Source organism: Colius striatus, chromosome 9 (genome assembly GCF_028858725.1).
Source record: "Colius striatus isolate bColStr4 chromosome 9, bColStr4.1.hap1, whole genome shotgun sequence".
NCBI lineage: Eukaryota > Metazoa > Chordata > Aves > Coliiformes > Coliidae > Colius > Colius striatus.
The window spans coordinates 11031610-11049139 of record NC_084767.1 but is presented as its reverse complement, the minus strand read 5'-3'; the positions used below and the strand labels follow the sequence as shown (position 1 = coordinate 11049139).

The following is a 17530-nucleotide window of genomic DNA, read 5'->3' as shown; positions in this document are numbered from 1 at the left end:
GCTACTTCTTTTGTACAGCTTTTAGAAAACTTACAGGTCTCTTGGGTAAGATTTGAGGAATTGACTGTATCAGTGACCAGTGGTACTAATTCTTAATACCCAAGCTATTACCATCTGGGTGTGACTGCTTTGTTCTGGTCAGCTTGGATGCAGCAGATGCTAAACTTTTGACTGTATATGAGAGTATTATAGACAAGAACAAAGCATCTGTCATGCTATAGACATATTAGTGCCCAGCATGTTCCTCTGGCCAAAAAGAAGTCTGCTTCTAGGACATATAAACAGATTACTCTCAGCACAGAGCTTCAGAGAAGAGTTAAAACCCTCTTTTTTGAGAGAAGAAAAAACTTCATTTTGGGATACTAAAGAAACTAAAGTGAGTTAATCCAGTAGAAGCATTAAGAATGTTCTGAGTGTTGTGAACAAGGGTAGGATCCCCTCCTCCCTGCTTGAAGTATCTAATAATTAGCTGTTTCAGCTTAAGCTGGTCTTCTGGGCTTCCTTTTGGTAAAAGATTTGAAGATGACATGTTCAGAGAGTTCGTGCTGTCTGAAGATAACAGATGAATCTTCCCCAAAAGGGCTTTTGCTATTTTTATTGATGCAGAAGAGAGCACACAAAGCTAACCTGGATTTAGATAACTGTCTGTTAGACACTTAAGCTAAGTAAGATGAAGCCTGCTACTATTATCTAGATGAAAGTTTTATGATTACAGTCATTTTTTAATATTTGAGAAGTGATGTGGATAAATTTAAACAATGACATTTGAAGGTTGGAAAAAGAGCCTTATGAGCAAAACCCACTCTCAGAAAAACATGGTCTAGTTGGGTGGAGTTTTCTATCCTTTATTGATACTTGGAAAACAAGACTGGATATTTCAAAAACGTAGGCTCTGGCTCATGCACAGGTCATGCTTTTATGAGGAATTTATTAAAAGTGAGTTTTGGACTGTATGAAAGGCAGAAAACCCTGCTGACTGTAAGCCCTGCTGACTGAGCTCTGACTGTTTCTTCTGCTTATTCTCCTTAATCTCGATGGTTGATACAGATCAATTTCTGACTGCTGCACTAAGGAATTCTACTGCAACATTAACACAAAACTTGTGCATTCCACAGGCAAAACAGATTCTATTTTTAAAGTTTCTCAGTGTGCTGAAGGAGATGTGGGTAGAGTGTTTTGGCTCAGTTTCACAGGCACTGGGGTTTTTCTTGAAGAGGCAAGCTGTGTTCCAAGTCCAGTGCTACACGTTGCCTTTTGCTTCTTGTTCTCACACATGCAGCAGACATACAAGTCCAGGTGGCCACTGGCTCTCAGAGAACTAACTCAATAAAATAGCATGGGTGTGCTAAAGGAAGGTGCTGTGCTGATATCCATTTCTGAGCTTGGGATGTTCCAGTGCCTCAGTGACCTGTACTGAGTGCCATGAATGACTGAGAGCTGTATCAACAGGCAGCCAAATGTCTGTTCCATTATGAACTGTGATTTCGTATTACAGACTTAAGTGCCCTCTGTCTTGTTAACATCACATAGAATATTTCAGTTTTTTACAACTTGAAGGGGAGGAGGAAAAAGGGAACAATCCAGTGATTGAAACCACTGTACTTCTGCCCTGGTGCTCCTTTTCCTTGCAGGAGCTGCTGTGCTTGCTCCTCTTCTAGCCTTGGGACACTGTGAACCAACTCACCTGCTTGTTCAAGGCAGGATTTCCTTGATCTTGGAGGAATATGGGACTACCTGCAGCCTCTGCATTGGGATCTGCTGCTGGGACACTAATTCACTGTTTACTTGTAAGCTAAAGGGCTGGTCACATATTAGTTCTCCTGGCCTTACACTGACCCATACAGGGAGTGTGGGCTCAAGTTCTTCAAGTATCTATGGCAGAACAGACTAAGGCCAGTTAGGATCAGCTGGAGCTAAAGGCAGTGGCCCATATTGTTCTCTGATCCTTTTGCAAATACTACTTTTAGCCAAGATGAAAAAATTTTGCAAAGGCCTTGCCAAGCCTTGCTTGAGGTGCTGTTTCAATGTTTGATCCCTCAAGACAAACAATGTCAGAGTAGGCTTTTCTGAACTTCAAATACTCTATTTTGAGTCTGAACAAGTTTCTTTTCAATGTCTTGCTTCCCATTTATTTGATTACAAAGTGTTAAGCCCTTTGGCTAAGGCCAACATCAAATACATTTGAGGGATAATTTCCCATGATTCTTTAAAAAATGAGCAGTGCTTTAGCTTGGAAAAAAGCTGCCATGTCTGTAAGTTAGGGAAGTGTCTACACTTAAAACTATCAGTCTCCAGAACTGCAGAAAGCTACCAGACAAATTAAAGAGAATTAAGATCTGTATTTTGAGGAGTTATTTTCTTTGTAAGTGCTAATGGAAGAAAAACCATGGGATAGAAGGCACGTGGCTGTGAAAGAGAAATTGTGTAAACATGAGAACCCTAGGATTGTAGCTCTGTTTTGTAAATAAAAATATGAAGGCACTGCAAATATTCCAGCAGTAGTAGCAGGGGAAAAGAGTTTCTGGAGAAGAGTTTATTTGCTGTACTGCTCTGGAATGAACACTCAAACTGTTGTCGTTTGAACACCATCTGCATAGTAGAATACTTTGTTCCTACTCCCTTTTGTTTCTCATAGAGTTCAGCCATTGCAGGAGTGTGTTAGTTTAGAGGACCCTTCACCCTCCTGATGAACTGAACTGACTTCAATGTGATTCTAAAGCAAGGGAGCTCAAGAGAGTCTTGTACAATGCCATATGTTACTGAACAGCTTGTTGCTGTGACATCAGATGAATTCAACCTCTGTTGTGCTTGCAGGCGACCTGTTATGCATTGGATTGTCCTGACCAACAGGTAGATCTTGCTGTAAGTCCTAGCCAGGTTATAGAAATAGTGTGTGTAGGCAAGCAGAAGTGATGTGAATTTTGCAAAGTGTGAACTGCTTTTTGGCTCTAATGTCAACAGAAACTCAGAAGTTAAAAAGAGGAAAGGGGGGAAAAGTGCAGTATCTTAAAACTGATCGGAATGGCTTATTCCATTCTTCTAAGCTGACCATCCATAGGAATTGTTTTCATGTTAGGGCATAAGAAAGAATTAATGGCTGTGAGAGTATTGCTGTTTTATTTTCAAGACTTTCTGATGCTTCTAAAAAATCAGTGAGCTGTGAAATGAGAACAGTTGTTTGGATCTTCAGAGAGCCTCACAACATTATTAGCTCCCCCCTTCCTAATTGAAATATATTCATAATGTAGTAAATGGTCATTTTTCATGGGCATCAGGAGGAGGCTGTGACCCTTAAACAAGGAACAGTCACACTAAAACTGCTGCAAGTTAGGGAATTTACCACTCAGTCTTTGCATAATCTGATTTCAGGTAAACAGAAGCTGCTAGGAACATAGATGGTCAGCTTCTCATCTTCGGTTTGACTACTATATTGAGCTACTAAAACCTCTCCCAAACTTGCAAACTTAATACAGCAACTCTCTGATTCAATCAAATATGAAATATAGTGTGCAGGTAACATGTGCTCATGTTAAAAGATGTAAGTATTGCCTTATAATTGAGGCAGATGCTTCTCCAACATAGGATGGAGGACTGACTCGGTCTCTGCTGTCACCTGCGAAGTTGATTTCTGCAGTGAAATGGGTAAATTTCTCTTTCTGAACCATGTCTGTTCAGTATTTGTACTGTATTTGAAAGAGAAAGGCTTTCAACTCCTCATCTATAGAATGAGAACTGTATTTCCATTCTTACTATCCTAGGGCCAAGCATGTTAATGAAATGTTGTTTCATAATGGAAGGCACTCAGTGTGTAGTCTGGCCAATGAAAAGAAAATGGATTTGTTTTTTTCCTCCTGTACTGGATTGTTTGCTAAGCTGACAAAGCATAGGCAGAGAAGAGGAGAAATATAAAGAAGCTTTCAGAAAATAAGATATTTCTACATGATAGTCTGCTGGTAAGTAAACCTATGGGAATGTTTTTCCTGAGCAGATGAGTAGACTTGCATAGAGCTGTGTAGCAGAAGAGATCAAAGGGTTATTGTGACTTCTTTCTTTTTACTTTCTGAAACTCAAGAGAGCTGCAGTATTTCTGTCTGGGAACCCCCATGCAGTAATATGGCTTTGTGCAGTCTAACAGGTTCTAGGTATGTCACACTTGTTGCATAAGCAGTTTGCAGACAAGCACTTGAAGCTAAGCAAATCCAGCATGTAATATACTGCTGGAGTTCTGGATCTGGTTATAGTCATAGAATCATAGAATGGTAGGGATTGGAAGAGACCTTTAGAGATCATCCAGTCCAACCCCCCTGCAGAAGCAGGGTCACCTAGATCAGGTTGCATAGGAACATGTCAGTCACATAGAAATGATGAAACTTTTTTCCTTACTGGCTCGAGGGAGAACCTCTGTGTTTTGGGGAGCCTGGATAATGATAACTTGAGTACAAGCATATTCCAAAGGTATTATTTTATTGTTGCTTATCAAATAAGCAGTTGATATAGTTCACATGAACTACCTGTTGAAATCTCACAGTTGGAGGAGCCTGTTGCTGCCTGCGACACTCTCTGGTGCCATTGGTCCCTTTGCTGGGAGCTCTACTCCCTGACACGCTGCTGCTGCTGTTACTTGAAGTGAGGTGTTTCTGACCTCTTTGTGCCTGTGCATGGAGAGCCTTTGCTGCTCTCCTGTATTGAGAAACAAAGGAGGATTGAAAAGGGATCGTGCTGACCCTCAGCTTCCCATACTCCAAATGATACAATACCAGATCAGCCTTGCTGCAGAGTTGAGAAATCTTCAGAAAAAGAGATGAGCATAGCAGTGGAAAGGGCAGTGTTCCTTCTTTCAATGGAATTAAATTGCTTAAAGGCAGGATGATAATAACAGAAACTCAAATAGAAATATATTATGAAATGCCCCTTATTTCTGTTCCACACATGTTCCATGTAGGAAAGTTCACAGTTTGGTTTCTGCTTTCTTTTGTCCAATGTCAAATTGATAGAAGGAATTAAAGTAAATCCTCTTTTCCTTAACATTATTCTTTTGTTGCTGAGAGTTTCTGTAAATGAGACTGTTGTCTATAAATAATAGCACTGATCTTGTGTTCCCTGAAGAGCTTACATTTCCTTTTCGAGTGCAACCCCAATATCTAAGCCTTTTATGTCCTTTACTATATGCTTTTCATGAAAGTAACACAATTACTTTGAGCTCTCCCTTTACCTGGGGAACTTTGATCCGTTTCAAAGTAAAGTTGCCCCAAGAAGTTAATGGCAGATAAGTTATAGACTTATGGAGCAATTTCCACTGTGATTAAAAACTCAAATGAGCCATTGGTAGTAGGGAGCATTCATTCTGCCTGTTTAAGAAAGGAGATCATGCAGGCTGCTGGGACACTGCTCCATGACTTGTGGTGGATCTCAGCTGAAGAGTTCCTGATTTGTGATAGATCAGAGAAACAGAGTTTGGGACCGGTATTTTGGCAATTTCACTGGCTTAACTACGTTTACTGATGTGAGAAATGAAAGCCTCAGCTTCTCTGTGTGTGGAGAATGAGAAGGGAGTGCTGGTGGGAGATGTGTGGCAGAAATTTGGTGGAGAGAATTGCTGAGAAATGGTCTTTTTCACACATTAGAAGCCCTCAGTTCCTATCTTGACAGAACAGAGGAAGAGATAGAGGTACCTTTCAGCCTTCACCTTTTCTAGCTGGTCATGCTTTTGGTTGGCAGCATTTTTATGCTGTCACCTTGGTCTTTATGCTTCTAGTATTTTTTTTTTTGATTGCTTGTTTTCTTGATAACAGAAAATTGAAGTATCAAGATGAGGCACATATATTGGGCAGAAACAGATGTTTTCAGTGCAGGCAGCAACAGAAGGTTATGTGATGCTTGGTCATTTCAGAGTCACTTCTGCCCCCATTTCTAGTGCAGGACCATCTTCTCTTGGTGCAGCACCAGACTGGCACTGTGAGGTCCTGGTTGCCAGAACTGTAGTGAAGTTAATAGTTCTTGGGCTGCAGGGGTGTGTTTGTGTCTTGGAGAAAACAAGAGCTGATGGAAACACCTCCTATCTATATACCACATCACAGAGAGCCAAAGGAAGTTCTGTGTGCAAAGTTATGTTTCTTAGAGAAAAGGGGAAGGAAAGCTGAGCTAAAGACATTATTTGTGTCACTGGGATATCTATCTTACCTGGAGATATGTTGAGGCTTGATTTGCACTCAAATAATTTCTCCCTTGAATTCTGCCCCCTAGAAAGGTCTGAGAGCATACTTGCATGGGTTTGATTCAGCTTTCATAGGTTCAATTACACGACCTTGGCTTCCTTTTCACTACTAAAAATGTGCATCAGTGTGTAAATTCTTCTTTCTCTCAATGATTGCATGTAAATGTAGAGAAAATCAATGGAAATTTAATTTAGCTTTGCCAGCTGTCTCAGGCTGAGTTGTCAGTTTCCAAAGATGTGAAAAAAATATGTGCTGTTAGAGAAAACAGTACTTATTCTTTTTTTTTTCAAGGAGAAGAAATCAAGAGAACTTACTCTGTAACTGTCAGCTCTCTTTTGCTTTAACTGTGTATTTCTTCCCTTGGACCCTACTGTCTTCAACGTCAGGGTTTAGTTTCTTAGTTTCTGGAGATGTAACTGCAGTGTTCTAAGAAGGAATGGACTGCTGAACCAAGGTAGAAACCTGTGACCTTTGGGAGGAATTTGTTGCTTGTGCATACCATCTGCAAGGTCTGGCACTTGTAGGGGAGAAGAGGTTCTGCAACACCAGGAGGCTTTGCTAGAAGTGAAAGGAATCAGTGCTTGGTTTAGAAGGTATGATGTGGTTTTCTGCTTGTTTTAAAAATGCAGATGGAAAGCAAGAATTACTGAACTGTCAGGGCTTGGATGTTCCAGCACATCCTTTACTTTGAGTTCTCTGGTGGGCTGGACATTAACCAGCCTTCAAGAAGGATGTCACACTGAGGATATGGTAAGAGTGGCTTTGCTCTGGTTTACTTTGTTCTTAGCCATGAAACAAGTGTGACCACAATGAGGAGATTTCTTAAATTTCCATAAATTCAGGTTGAGTGGCTTTTTTCCCTATCTCAAATGCAGCGAGTTCTGGTACTCATGTGGTTCATAGCCTTGCTCTACAGACTCAGTTTCTAGGTGACCCTGCTTCTGCAGGGGGGTTGGACTAGATGATCTCTAAAGGTCCCTTCCGATCCCTACCATTCTGTGATTCTATGGTTAGGAGAGGGAAGACCTTTGTAGCTGAGCAAAGTCCCCTGTAGAGTAAAATGTTGGTTGCACTTGAAGCACTTTGAGAACTGGATCTCAGTAGTGTGTATTTTGGTTTTGCTTGCAGAGGAAGGGAATGGAACATCACAAAGTTACTCTTTTTTTCCTCATCCCTTTTTGTGGTACTGCAGATAGAGAGCAGCAAACAAGAATATGTGAAAATAAGTTTCAGGTCATAGTTCTGATGGCCTAAACCAGAGATGCTGAAACCAAAAGAAGTTTTAGGATAATTCTCTTCCCTTTGTGCTATACAGTATGCTGCATAAATTATCCCTTCTGGTCTCCCTAGGAGAGCTTTTTCTTGATATAATCAGAGATACCTTGAGAAGACACTAGAAATCTGCCATCCCAGCCCCAAGTCGGTGTCCTTATCTCAGAATAGGGATATTTTCCTCTTTCCAGAAAGATTTCCCCTCCCATCCTGTGGATTCATGTGTGAATTAGAAAAGCTTCAGAATGAATGAGAAATTGAGATGCTCATTTGCCACATTGTAAAATTGGAGAGAATAAGATCCTGTGTGTGCACTTGACAGGCAAAACTGCCAGACCTCTGTCCAAAACCTTGGTTTGAATTAGGAAAGCAAGTTTTTATACTTGGCCTTGGACAAATGTATCAAAATCAAACATATTAGTTCAGTCTGCAAACTAAACTATCAACTCTCTGTACATCACTACTCTCAGTAGAGGTTGTTTTAAGAAGAGTTGCAAAAACACAAGCATTTTGTTACATTTTTACTGTGTATCTCAACACACAGTTTCCATTATTCATTAGTGAGGTTTGTTAACAGTACTATGGACTTTAATAGGAACTTCTGAAACATCTTACAGGGTTTGGAAGCCTTTTGATGAAATACTGTGCCTCGCTACTTTAGGACATAAACAGTGGCAATGTTTAATCTTTGTTATCTCTCTTTGTACTTGCTCAGCAATTCTGCACTCCTGGATTTCTTCAGTCTTAGCAAAATTGTTTTATCCCCCTCAGATTCTCTCAGTCTGTGGCTTTTCTCATTCAATCTCTAGATGAATAAGGGTTGTTTGGGGTTTTTTTTCCAGACTGAAGGAAAAATAACTGAACTGTGAATCTGTGTGATCAGTTATGAGAAACTGCAGCGTTCATGAGGATGATGTGTGAAATATGGCTACTTGTAGTTGTAGGCTTTGAACTAGGCTTCAAGGGAATGGTCTTGACTTTCAGGGTGGAGGATGGGTGGGAATGTCTCTAAGAATAGTTGGATTTTTAAACAACTTGAATATAAAGATGAATGAAGAATACATAATAAAAGTAAAATATTCTTCCCTCTTAACTTTACACAATGTGATTTTTCACAGCTTTACTTCAGTGGCATGAGGATCTGTGCTTGACAGCCTGTGCAGACCTTAAACAGCATTTAAAACTTGGTGTAAACAACTGAACCAGGGTTTTGACAAAGAGAAAATCTGTTACTGTAGTATTTCTTGCAAGCTTGCTGAAAAGAAGAAAAATATAGGGAACAAAGCTACAAACTAGGACCCTACTGTGGTATCCTTTCTCAAACTATGTATAAGTGTGGGCATTCTTTTGCATGGCAAGGAAGCTAAAGGAATAGGGAATGGTGACACAGGAGGAGACAGTGCAAAAGTGCAGGTGCAATTTTATATAGATGGCCAGATTTGGCCCACAGGGCCCAGGTACCAATTCTGGGCATTTATAATAAATAACCCTGTTACAGAGAACTGTAAGACTTCTGTCTTGACAAAATAAATGAAGCCTGCTGTTTGGGTTTTGTAGGTGACGACAAAGCTCTGAAACATCAGGTATTAACTGTGTAACCTGTTTGAGGTTAATCAGACTCATTACTAAAACAAGAACCAATAATGTATTTATATTTCTCCTCCTCCTCTTTCCCTATTCTACCTTTGAACAAGTGCTCTTCAAATAGCTTACAGATTGCTGGCACTGACATGGTAGGTGCAGGATGTGTGATAAGCTTCCTGTATATGACTGGGGGTTTTTTGTTGTGTACTAAATAGCTGTCTTGTATAAAGGGCCTTTTATATAAAGTGGTTTACATTTTGCATTTGAATTAACAAGATCAGATTCCTGCAAAGGTGATGGTGCCAGGATAACAGCTGCACATAGGAACATCCCTGCAGTTCCTGCATTAAAATACTTTGGGAATAAGTGTGGACACGCTAGGCAAAACCTCTCCAAAATCTGCAGCAACTGGCAGGGGTTTATCTATGGGAACAGGCAAGCCAATCAATGCAGAATTTATTCAGGGTTTGTAAAAATTCCTGTAGGATTTTAGAGCCAAGTTCAAGACATCAAAATGATTAAATAATGATTATAATGGGAACTAATGTAAAAGGACTGTTACAACTTGTGTTTCTATTGTGTGCTCGTGATCCAGAACGTGCACCATGTGTCTGCCTGTTGTTCACCTGATAAAATGTCAGTGATGTCCCAAGAAGAAATGGTATGAATTTCTCACATGATGCCTCACTGATTTTCTTTCTCAGGCCAAAAAGTGAAAACCCTTAAACTTTTCACAATCTCAACTCTGGCTGTGCTTTTGCATTGGTACTTGAGAGCCAAGATAATGCAGGGTCTGGGACGGTGTGCATGTCAAGAATATGGCAGCACCATACCCAGCTGCTCTAACACATTGCCCCATTTGCCTGCATGATGTGTTTCTGTTTGCAGTCAAAGTTCTGGCTGTTCTCAATATGCTTCATAGGCCACAGAGCTTAGCAATGCAACTCTTCTGATGACTTTGGACTGCTTTCCTTTTGCTGCAGTTCCTCACACAGTCCTTCTTTTTTAAAAAGGGAAGGGGAAAAGTTGACACTTTTCTTAGTGACAGCAGCCAACTTGAAAATAGACTAAATCTTGTGATGCCTCTCTTGAAAGTAACTCAGATGGAAAACAACCTGAGTCCTTAAGCATCTTCTTTTTTAAATAGCATTGTAGTGGGATGCTGGCAACAGCAGAAACAGAAGAGAGAACATGATTTTTTGGGATTTGGTATGGACTACTAAGAGTAATAGAATTTTTGGAAGTAACTTCTTGAATCCCTTGTCTTGTATAGACTAAAGTTACCAGCATGGGGAAGGCACTCTGGAATTTATCATAGCAGTTCAACAAATATTACATGTGGTTAAGCTCTAGAAGAGATGATGCCTCCAAGACTGGACTGAGATAGGGTGTTTGTTTGCATTGCACCTGCTGACCCTGCCAATGGTCTTCAGCAAAGATTTGCAAGTACATGTGCCATGACACCTTTCTTTAATAGCAAACATACTTAAAACTAAGGACAGCTAGTCTGCAGTCTCCTAACCTGAGTGGTGAAGGATCATTTTCACAATGAAATAAAGGATGTACTTTAGTTTCTTCTAGTAGATGTCATGGTTTTTTGCCTTTATTAATGCTTGAACACGTGCCATGCTGAACCTGACTGTGAGGACTCGTCACTACATGGGAATGAATAAGGCAGAGATGCAAGGGTTTGAGTGCTTTTCTATTTATATTAAGGCTATTATCTATTCAGCTGAGAAACAGAAATAAGACCAAAGGAAAAGTAGGAAAAAAGAGAAATCATGAGAAGAGTTTACTTGAAGAGGGAACTAGGGGATGATAAGAAAGATCAGAAAAAATGAGGAGCAATGTTCAGTTCCTTTTTCATGCCTGTGACAGTTGTGGAGCTCAGTAATTGTGACTCTGTGGGGATGATATCCAGCTAGGGAGATTAGTAACAGGAACCAAAATCTGTCATAAGACATTGTTGAAAGCTGATGTTTCCTTAAGTACGTGTTCGGGCTGAGCTTTGCTTATCTCTAAGCCTCTGAATGGCTTTTGGAAATGGATGCATTTTTTTGGTGTTATTACCCAATGTACTGCAAAAAGATAGATAAAAAGCTGGAACACTTTAAAACTTCTTTGTTGTCCATCACTGTCTGCTTCAGGACTTAGCACACATCCCTCATCCTTCTCTGCCGTGTTGTAGAGCTCAACTTGGTGGGATGCATTTGGTCTCTCATATTGCTTTAGAGTGAAGAACAGGATCAACAGTGTGATTTCAGGAATTAACTTGATATGTGTAACCTTTGAAACTTCACTGCTTTCTTTTAATCATTTCAGTTGCAAGGCAAACTGCTTGCTGTGGAACTTGGTAGAAGGTCTTTCTGTTAACAAATACAATCTGTATGATGACAGGATATGTAGAGCTATGGACATCAGCTGAAAGAGAACCTCATTTTGGGGATTGCTTGTGGGCAATCAGAGATCACATCTTTGCTTGTGGTTAAGTGGAATTTTTCTGTGGTACAGATAGCTGCTAACAGCAAATCCTAACTAATGTTTACATTAGCACTGTTTGCTTTAAAGCTCTTTTAAAAAATAATAGTAACAATTACTATTTCCCCCCCCAACGTGCCAAATGCTCCAGTCTTCTCCCTGCCCCTGCTCTCTCTGACTTAACTTTACTCTGAGACAATTACAGCCTTAGTTTTGAATTTCTCCTGCTATATAAGCATGTTCTTGACTGGCAGAATGAATTTTTACTGAGCCAAACTGACAATTTCATGAGGATGGAGCAGGGAATCAAAATACCAAGTTCACTGAGGCATGTTGATGGTCTTTTTATTAATGATTAAGAATGGCAAATCCTAAGTGGCTTAAAAACTGAGGTAGAATGAGGAAAATGCACAAGGACTGTCAGCCAAAACAGGAAGATTATGATACCTGATATTTTGTACTTAGAGCAGCACAAAGCCTCTTCTATTTTGGGAAGTATAGTATCTTTCTGTGGGCACAGCCAAGACTTTGAATGAGCTTGTGTCTCTGACATGGATATTTTCTGTCCCTCAAGAATTGGTTTAACTATGACAAAGAATAACCAGAATTGCTTCTTCCCCATTATTACTTGGAGCAGTGACGAGCTACTAAATGAAACCATGAGTATAACCCCAGGGGTTATCAATTACTATCATGGTCATTTGACTTATGTGGTCTTAAACTTGCTTGGCTCATATAACTTAGATGACAACAGAGACAACAATTGCCTTGGTATCTGTGGTGAGCAGTGCTGATCCTTTGATGGAAGAGTTAATCTAAGGAAGGTAAAGGTTTCTATGTACCTATGTGTAGTTCTGAATACATCCTTGCTTTCCTCTTGTAAATGCAAAGAAAGGGAAGGTAGTGTAACTGTTGCAGGAACAGTTGCAGGAGTTTGCACTGAACACTGGATCAGTGTGTGGCTTTTACTTTTTGTGCTGAGGATGCTGAGCCATGAGCTTGTGCTAGCAGGGAAAATTCCCCAGAAACATTTCTAAAACAACATTAGATTCCTCCCAGACTCTCAGAATGCTTGAAGAATGTCTAATGAGTTGAACTGCTGGCAAGGTAATACACTGGTTTGTAGTCTCTTTGATTCTCAAATGTTGTCCCAGATGGCATGGGCTGCAGTACCTTGTCCTGGGCCACAGCATGTTACATGCCATGACACAGAATGGTACCTGGGACAAGAAAGGGGAAGATGTGAAGTTACCTTGAGCTTGCCAGGCTGTGGTGGAGTCCTGTGTGCCTTTGCAGCTGCAGTCTGCTAAAATTCATCACTAGAAAGTGGCAACATTAGTAATCCTTGGAAGTATCCCTCGTACCCCACTGATCATGAACATCAGTCCAGAAAGGACTGCTTACAAAACCCAGCTGAGCAAAAGTTCCTCTTCTGGTCCCCAAGGCAATGCTGGTAGCTGTTAAAAACCATTAGGATGGAGCAGACTCTGTAAAACAGCTCCATGGAATTCAGAGAGGTTTTTTCCTGACTCTGTCCTTACCCAGCTGTTGTGCACAAGTTATTTACCTCAGCACAATACAGTCATCCTTAAAACTACTTTTAGCTGAAAATGTAGTAGAGGAATCCACACAATTTTTCTCTTAACTCTCTCTGCCATTGCTCACTGCACTCATTAGGAAAAGGGAAATTATGAGAGTTAAGTTCATTTATTTATAAGGATTTTCAATCCTCAACTGCAAAGTGGAGTCTGCAGAGATTTTGCCCCTAATCTGTATTATAACTTCAGTTACTTTTTACTGGCCATTAATTTGTATTAGGTAAATGCATCCATTTAAAAGACAGTGTGTACACCTTTTTATTATTACTACTTCAAGAAGATGTATTTGCCTGTAAATTAAGGTTGAAAAGCTTGCTCAGGAAAGCTGCCCAATTAATCAGAACACTTTTCTGTCATCGCAGCTATCTTTAAGATAGATATGGAAAGATGTCTTGGTTTCAATTCTGTTTGCATTGTCCCCTCTCTCTGCCCTCCCCATCTCATAGCTTTTTTCCCTTCCTCTGCTTACACCAGAAAGCATTGCTTTGCTTTGTTGCTGATAATGTTCTTCTGTAACATATCCTCCTCAAGGAGCAGAGTGTTAATGGATACCAATGACATCTGTCTTAGATGTGTAAACATCTGCTGCACTCAGTAGATCTCACATTAGTTTATTCTGGTTTGTCCTTGTTTTCCCTTTTAGGTTTCTCATGTTTCCCCCAGGAGATGTTCTTTTGTCAGTATTTTGGTACTGAGCCTTCCTAAGCAGGCTGCTCCATTTAACACTTAAATGAAGTTGTTATTCCTGTAATCTCTGCAGTTTGGACTTCCATGTAGTGATTTTTATTCAGCATTGCTATAACCAAGGAATAAATTACACTGTCGTTACATCAGGTTGGTTTAGGATAAATGAGATACAGAAACTATTTCCCTCTCAAATCTTGGGGATGACACTCTGACAAGGGAGGTATTTTAAACAAACTTCATCACAAAGTTGAGAAACCTATACAGCTTCTTCTAGTTAAAACGTGGCTCATTGATCTGCTGAACCTGCAGAATGTACAGCTTTTGAAATGTGAAGCTAGGCTCTGAACTGTGCAGATAACTCTTTCTTGTATGACCAAGTTGCTTAAGTAATATTTTTGGATTTACTTGTTTTCAAGGTTGAGTGCAGGATGATTTGGTTCACACATCCTTAATTGCTGTTACTCAAACAATCTGTGTTAGTTGAGAAAGACTTCTCAAGGAAATAGCCATCTGGCCAGCATTTCTAATTTTGGCATATCTAATTACATTGGCCCTTTCTTTCTAGTAATAGTTTATTTATTGAGGATCAAAAGCAAAACCAGATCTTTTTGCAGTGTATGTCAGTAGTTCTATCTGTGAAAACATGCCTAGCTTTATTCTGCTGTCATTTTAAAGCAAAGGGAAAGAAGCCAACACATAACTACAATTATAAAGTATCAATAGAGCTAAGAGAGTTCAAACAGGAAAGAGTTCAGTTGCACGGAGAAGAGGGTGATTTTGGGGTTCTGTTTCATGATGTGAGCTCCCTCATGTTCCTTCTTGTTTCAGACTTGAACAAGACTGAGCCTTCTTCATCTAAGCAATGTTGTTTCTATATTATATGAGCATATGATTCTTTATTTTTAAGGAACCAGTGGTACTTAATGATTGTGATATGATTTCTAGCCTTCCCCCGTATCCAACACACAGTATGCTATAAGCAGCATTGAATTTCACTTCACCTTTCTTTCATTTTTTAGAATCTGGTTGGCCTTTAAAATCTCTGGAGAATACAAACCAGCAGTGTACTGCCCACGAGCTAGGAGGTGTTACTACTACCTCAAGATGTGACACGCTCTGCAACAGAGCAAGTGCACACCAAAATCAAACTGTCCTAGCTAGAGTTTGCTTTGCTTTATGATCCAAACAGTGCAGCTGCCTGAGTGAGGCACTGGGCCCAAATGGTTTAGCTCTGTGGAGCTGCAGGGCTTTGTAGTCAGGAAATAACACCCCAGCAAATGTGCTGGTGCTGTTTTTCAGTCTGTCCGTGAGTAGAATTGGTGCAGGATGAGTGTCTCTCTGCCACATGCACTCGGAAGAGATGGTATTGAGAGGATTGCAAGCTTGCTAGAGAATTTCCCAGAGCTCCTTCAAGCAATGACAGTCCTTCATAGAGATAGTAAAAGCATGTTTTATTACTTTTCCCCAATATTAGTATTCTAGTATGCACAGGGACATCTGTTTGTTGGATGTAGGTTTATCATTTTACTCAGGTACTTCTAGCAGGATCAATTTTGAATTCTGTACATGTTGTAAAATGTACCACTTTAAGCAATTTTAAACTATGTGCAGTTTTGAAAAATGGGAGTTATGAAATACCAAACCCATAAATTCAGTGTTCATCTACCTTGAGAAGTCATAAAGGAATGAAAGAGTAACTTGACTGGTGCCTCTGTTTCCATACCATTCTTTGCTGAAGATGGAGTATTGGATCTCTTTTGTAAAATCAACTAGATAGGAAACACTTGATGTAGTTTATATACGCCCTTTATTAAAACTACTTGTAGTCAGTGGAATTTCTGTGACTTTCACTGCTGCAGTACCACTCAGGATTAAAAGCACAGCATAGGATGTAACAGCAAGTACTCTTCATTGAGATCTCTATTCTTCCCTCTGAGGTTCAGGATTGTTGTTCATTTAAGGGGAATGTAGGTAACTGTCATTACAGCCTTGCCAATGTAGGCAACAATGTGTTGTCAAGTGTGGAGGAAAAAAACCCTCAAGATCACTCCAAATAAAAAAGCCCTCCATGAATAATGTCCTGGCATTTGATGTGAAGCTGGGGATGGGTTTGAGCAACAAATGATCTCCCCATCCCTCACCTCTTTCAGCTAATCTGCCTTAGTATTTAATGAGAAATGTACAGACATGGACTGATGCAAACTCACATAAAATGAATTAATGTAACACTGGTTATAAAGGAGAAAAATATAATCCATCTACTCAGCAGAAAACTGAACGTGAAGAGTCTCTTAACTGAGCCTCTTTGTACCCAGGGGACCCTGCAGCAGAGGCTGCCGTTGCCTTGCTGTCATTTGGAGTGATGTGCAGCCCCACTGCACTGCTCCCAGGTTTGGGGGGCCTGGGGTAAGGCACAGCACCAAGGGTGATTGTGTGGCTGTACAGAGTTGATGAAGGTGTTTGCCCTTGGTAGAACTGGCTTGAAATGGAGAGGGCCTCAGAAGTAAGAAATCATTCTCAGTGTACTTTGCTTTAGTTTCAAAGACCTGGCTGCCTTTCCCTCTTGTGCTTTTGGTTCTTTGCCCGTTTGAAAGAATTGAAAAGGAGAGCAAGATGTACCATACAGTATTCTCTTGCTGAGTGACTAATGCCTTGAATTAATGCTTTCATGCTTAACACAACTTTTATGGCAATTACTGTTTATGTATGAATTGTTAATATTTACCAGTTGCATTTTATATTGGTGCAAGTAAACAGGAACCCAAATATAAACTAAATAGACTAACTCTGCTCCTAAAACAAACTGCTGAAGGTAAAAACTTACTCAAGCATCAAGTCTGTGTTTAGCTGTTGAGCCTTACACTGAGGAAAAAATTGGCAGCATGTGAGCTCTTTTTTCTTGAACACACTCATTCCTCAGCTGAAAGTCTGTTGTCATTTTGTGAGGACAAACCTCCATTAAGCTTTGAGGCTCTGATGTACATAATTGATGAGCAGCGAGTGTCATAAATATTTACTCAATTGTAACTTAATTTTAATCTTATTAGTGTGCACCATTATGTGTTTCAGCTTCTTTTAAGACTGTAGCTCTGTTCTCTGAAGTACTCAAGTTTTAATATTACATCAATATGGTAGTATAGTGGAGACTAAATTAGTTTTAAATCTCTTTGTGTTCATGTGCTTTAAAACACTTTGTCTCTGCTTAAATATGTACAGAGTAATTGATGGTTGAATGAGTAAAGATGCTTTGGATAAAAGTTGGAGGAGTGAATGGAAGCATAACTGTGACTGGCTTAACACTTGTACAGCACCGAGCTAAATCACCTTTCATTCCAAGCACTTAAGATGAAGTCCTGATGTGATGGCCTTGTACTGCATATGTCAACTGAAAGTTAAGCTATGTATGAAATAAAGGAAAGCTTAAGAAACTAGGAAGTGTTGCTGCTTGGGTGCAAGAAAGTGTAATTAATGATCAAACAGGTTTCAAAATAGAAGCATTTTTATGTCTCAGTCTGAATCCCAGGAAAACAGAGAGTAAGCTTTCCCACATGCTACTGAGAATCACCCGTATCTCTAGTTTGATGTCACCTTTCTGTGATGACAAGAAAAGTAGAACAGTACCTGAAAATAGGCCTGGGCACCAAATATCTGGAAAAATTAATGTTGACTCATTGTCACAAAGAGATAATATTCTAT

General features: G+C 39.9%; 1 protein-coding gene across 2 annotated transcripts in view; it reads left to right on the top strand.

The window, feature by feature from the left end:
* KCNIP1 (potassium voltage-gated channel interacting protein 1) overlaps positions 1 to 17530 on the top strand; it is a 349864-nt gene that overhangs the window by 41763 nt on the left and 290571 nt on the right. The window lies entirely within an intron of this gene.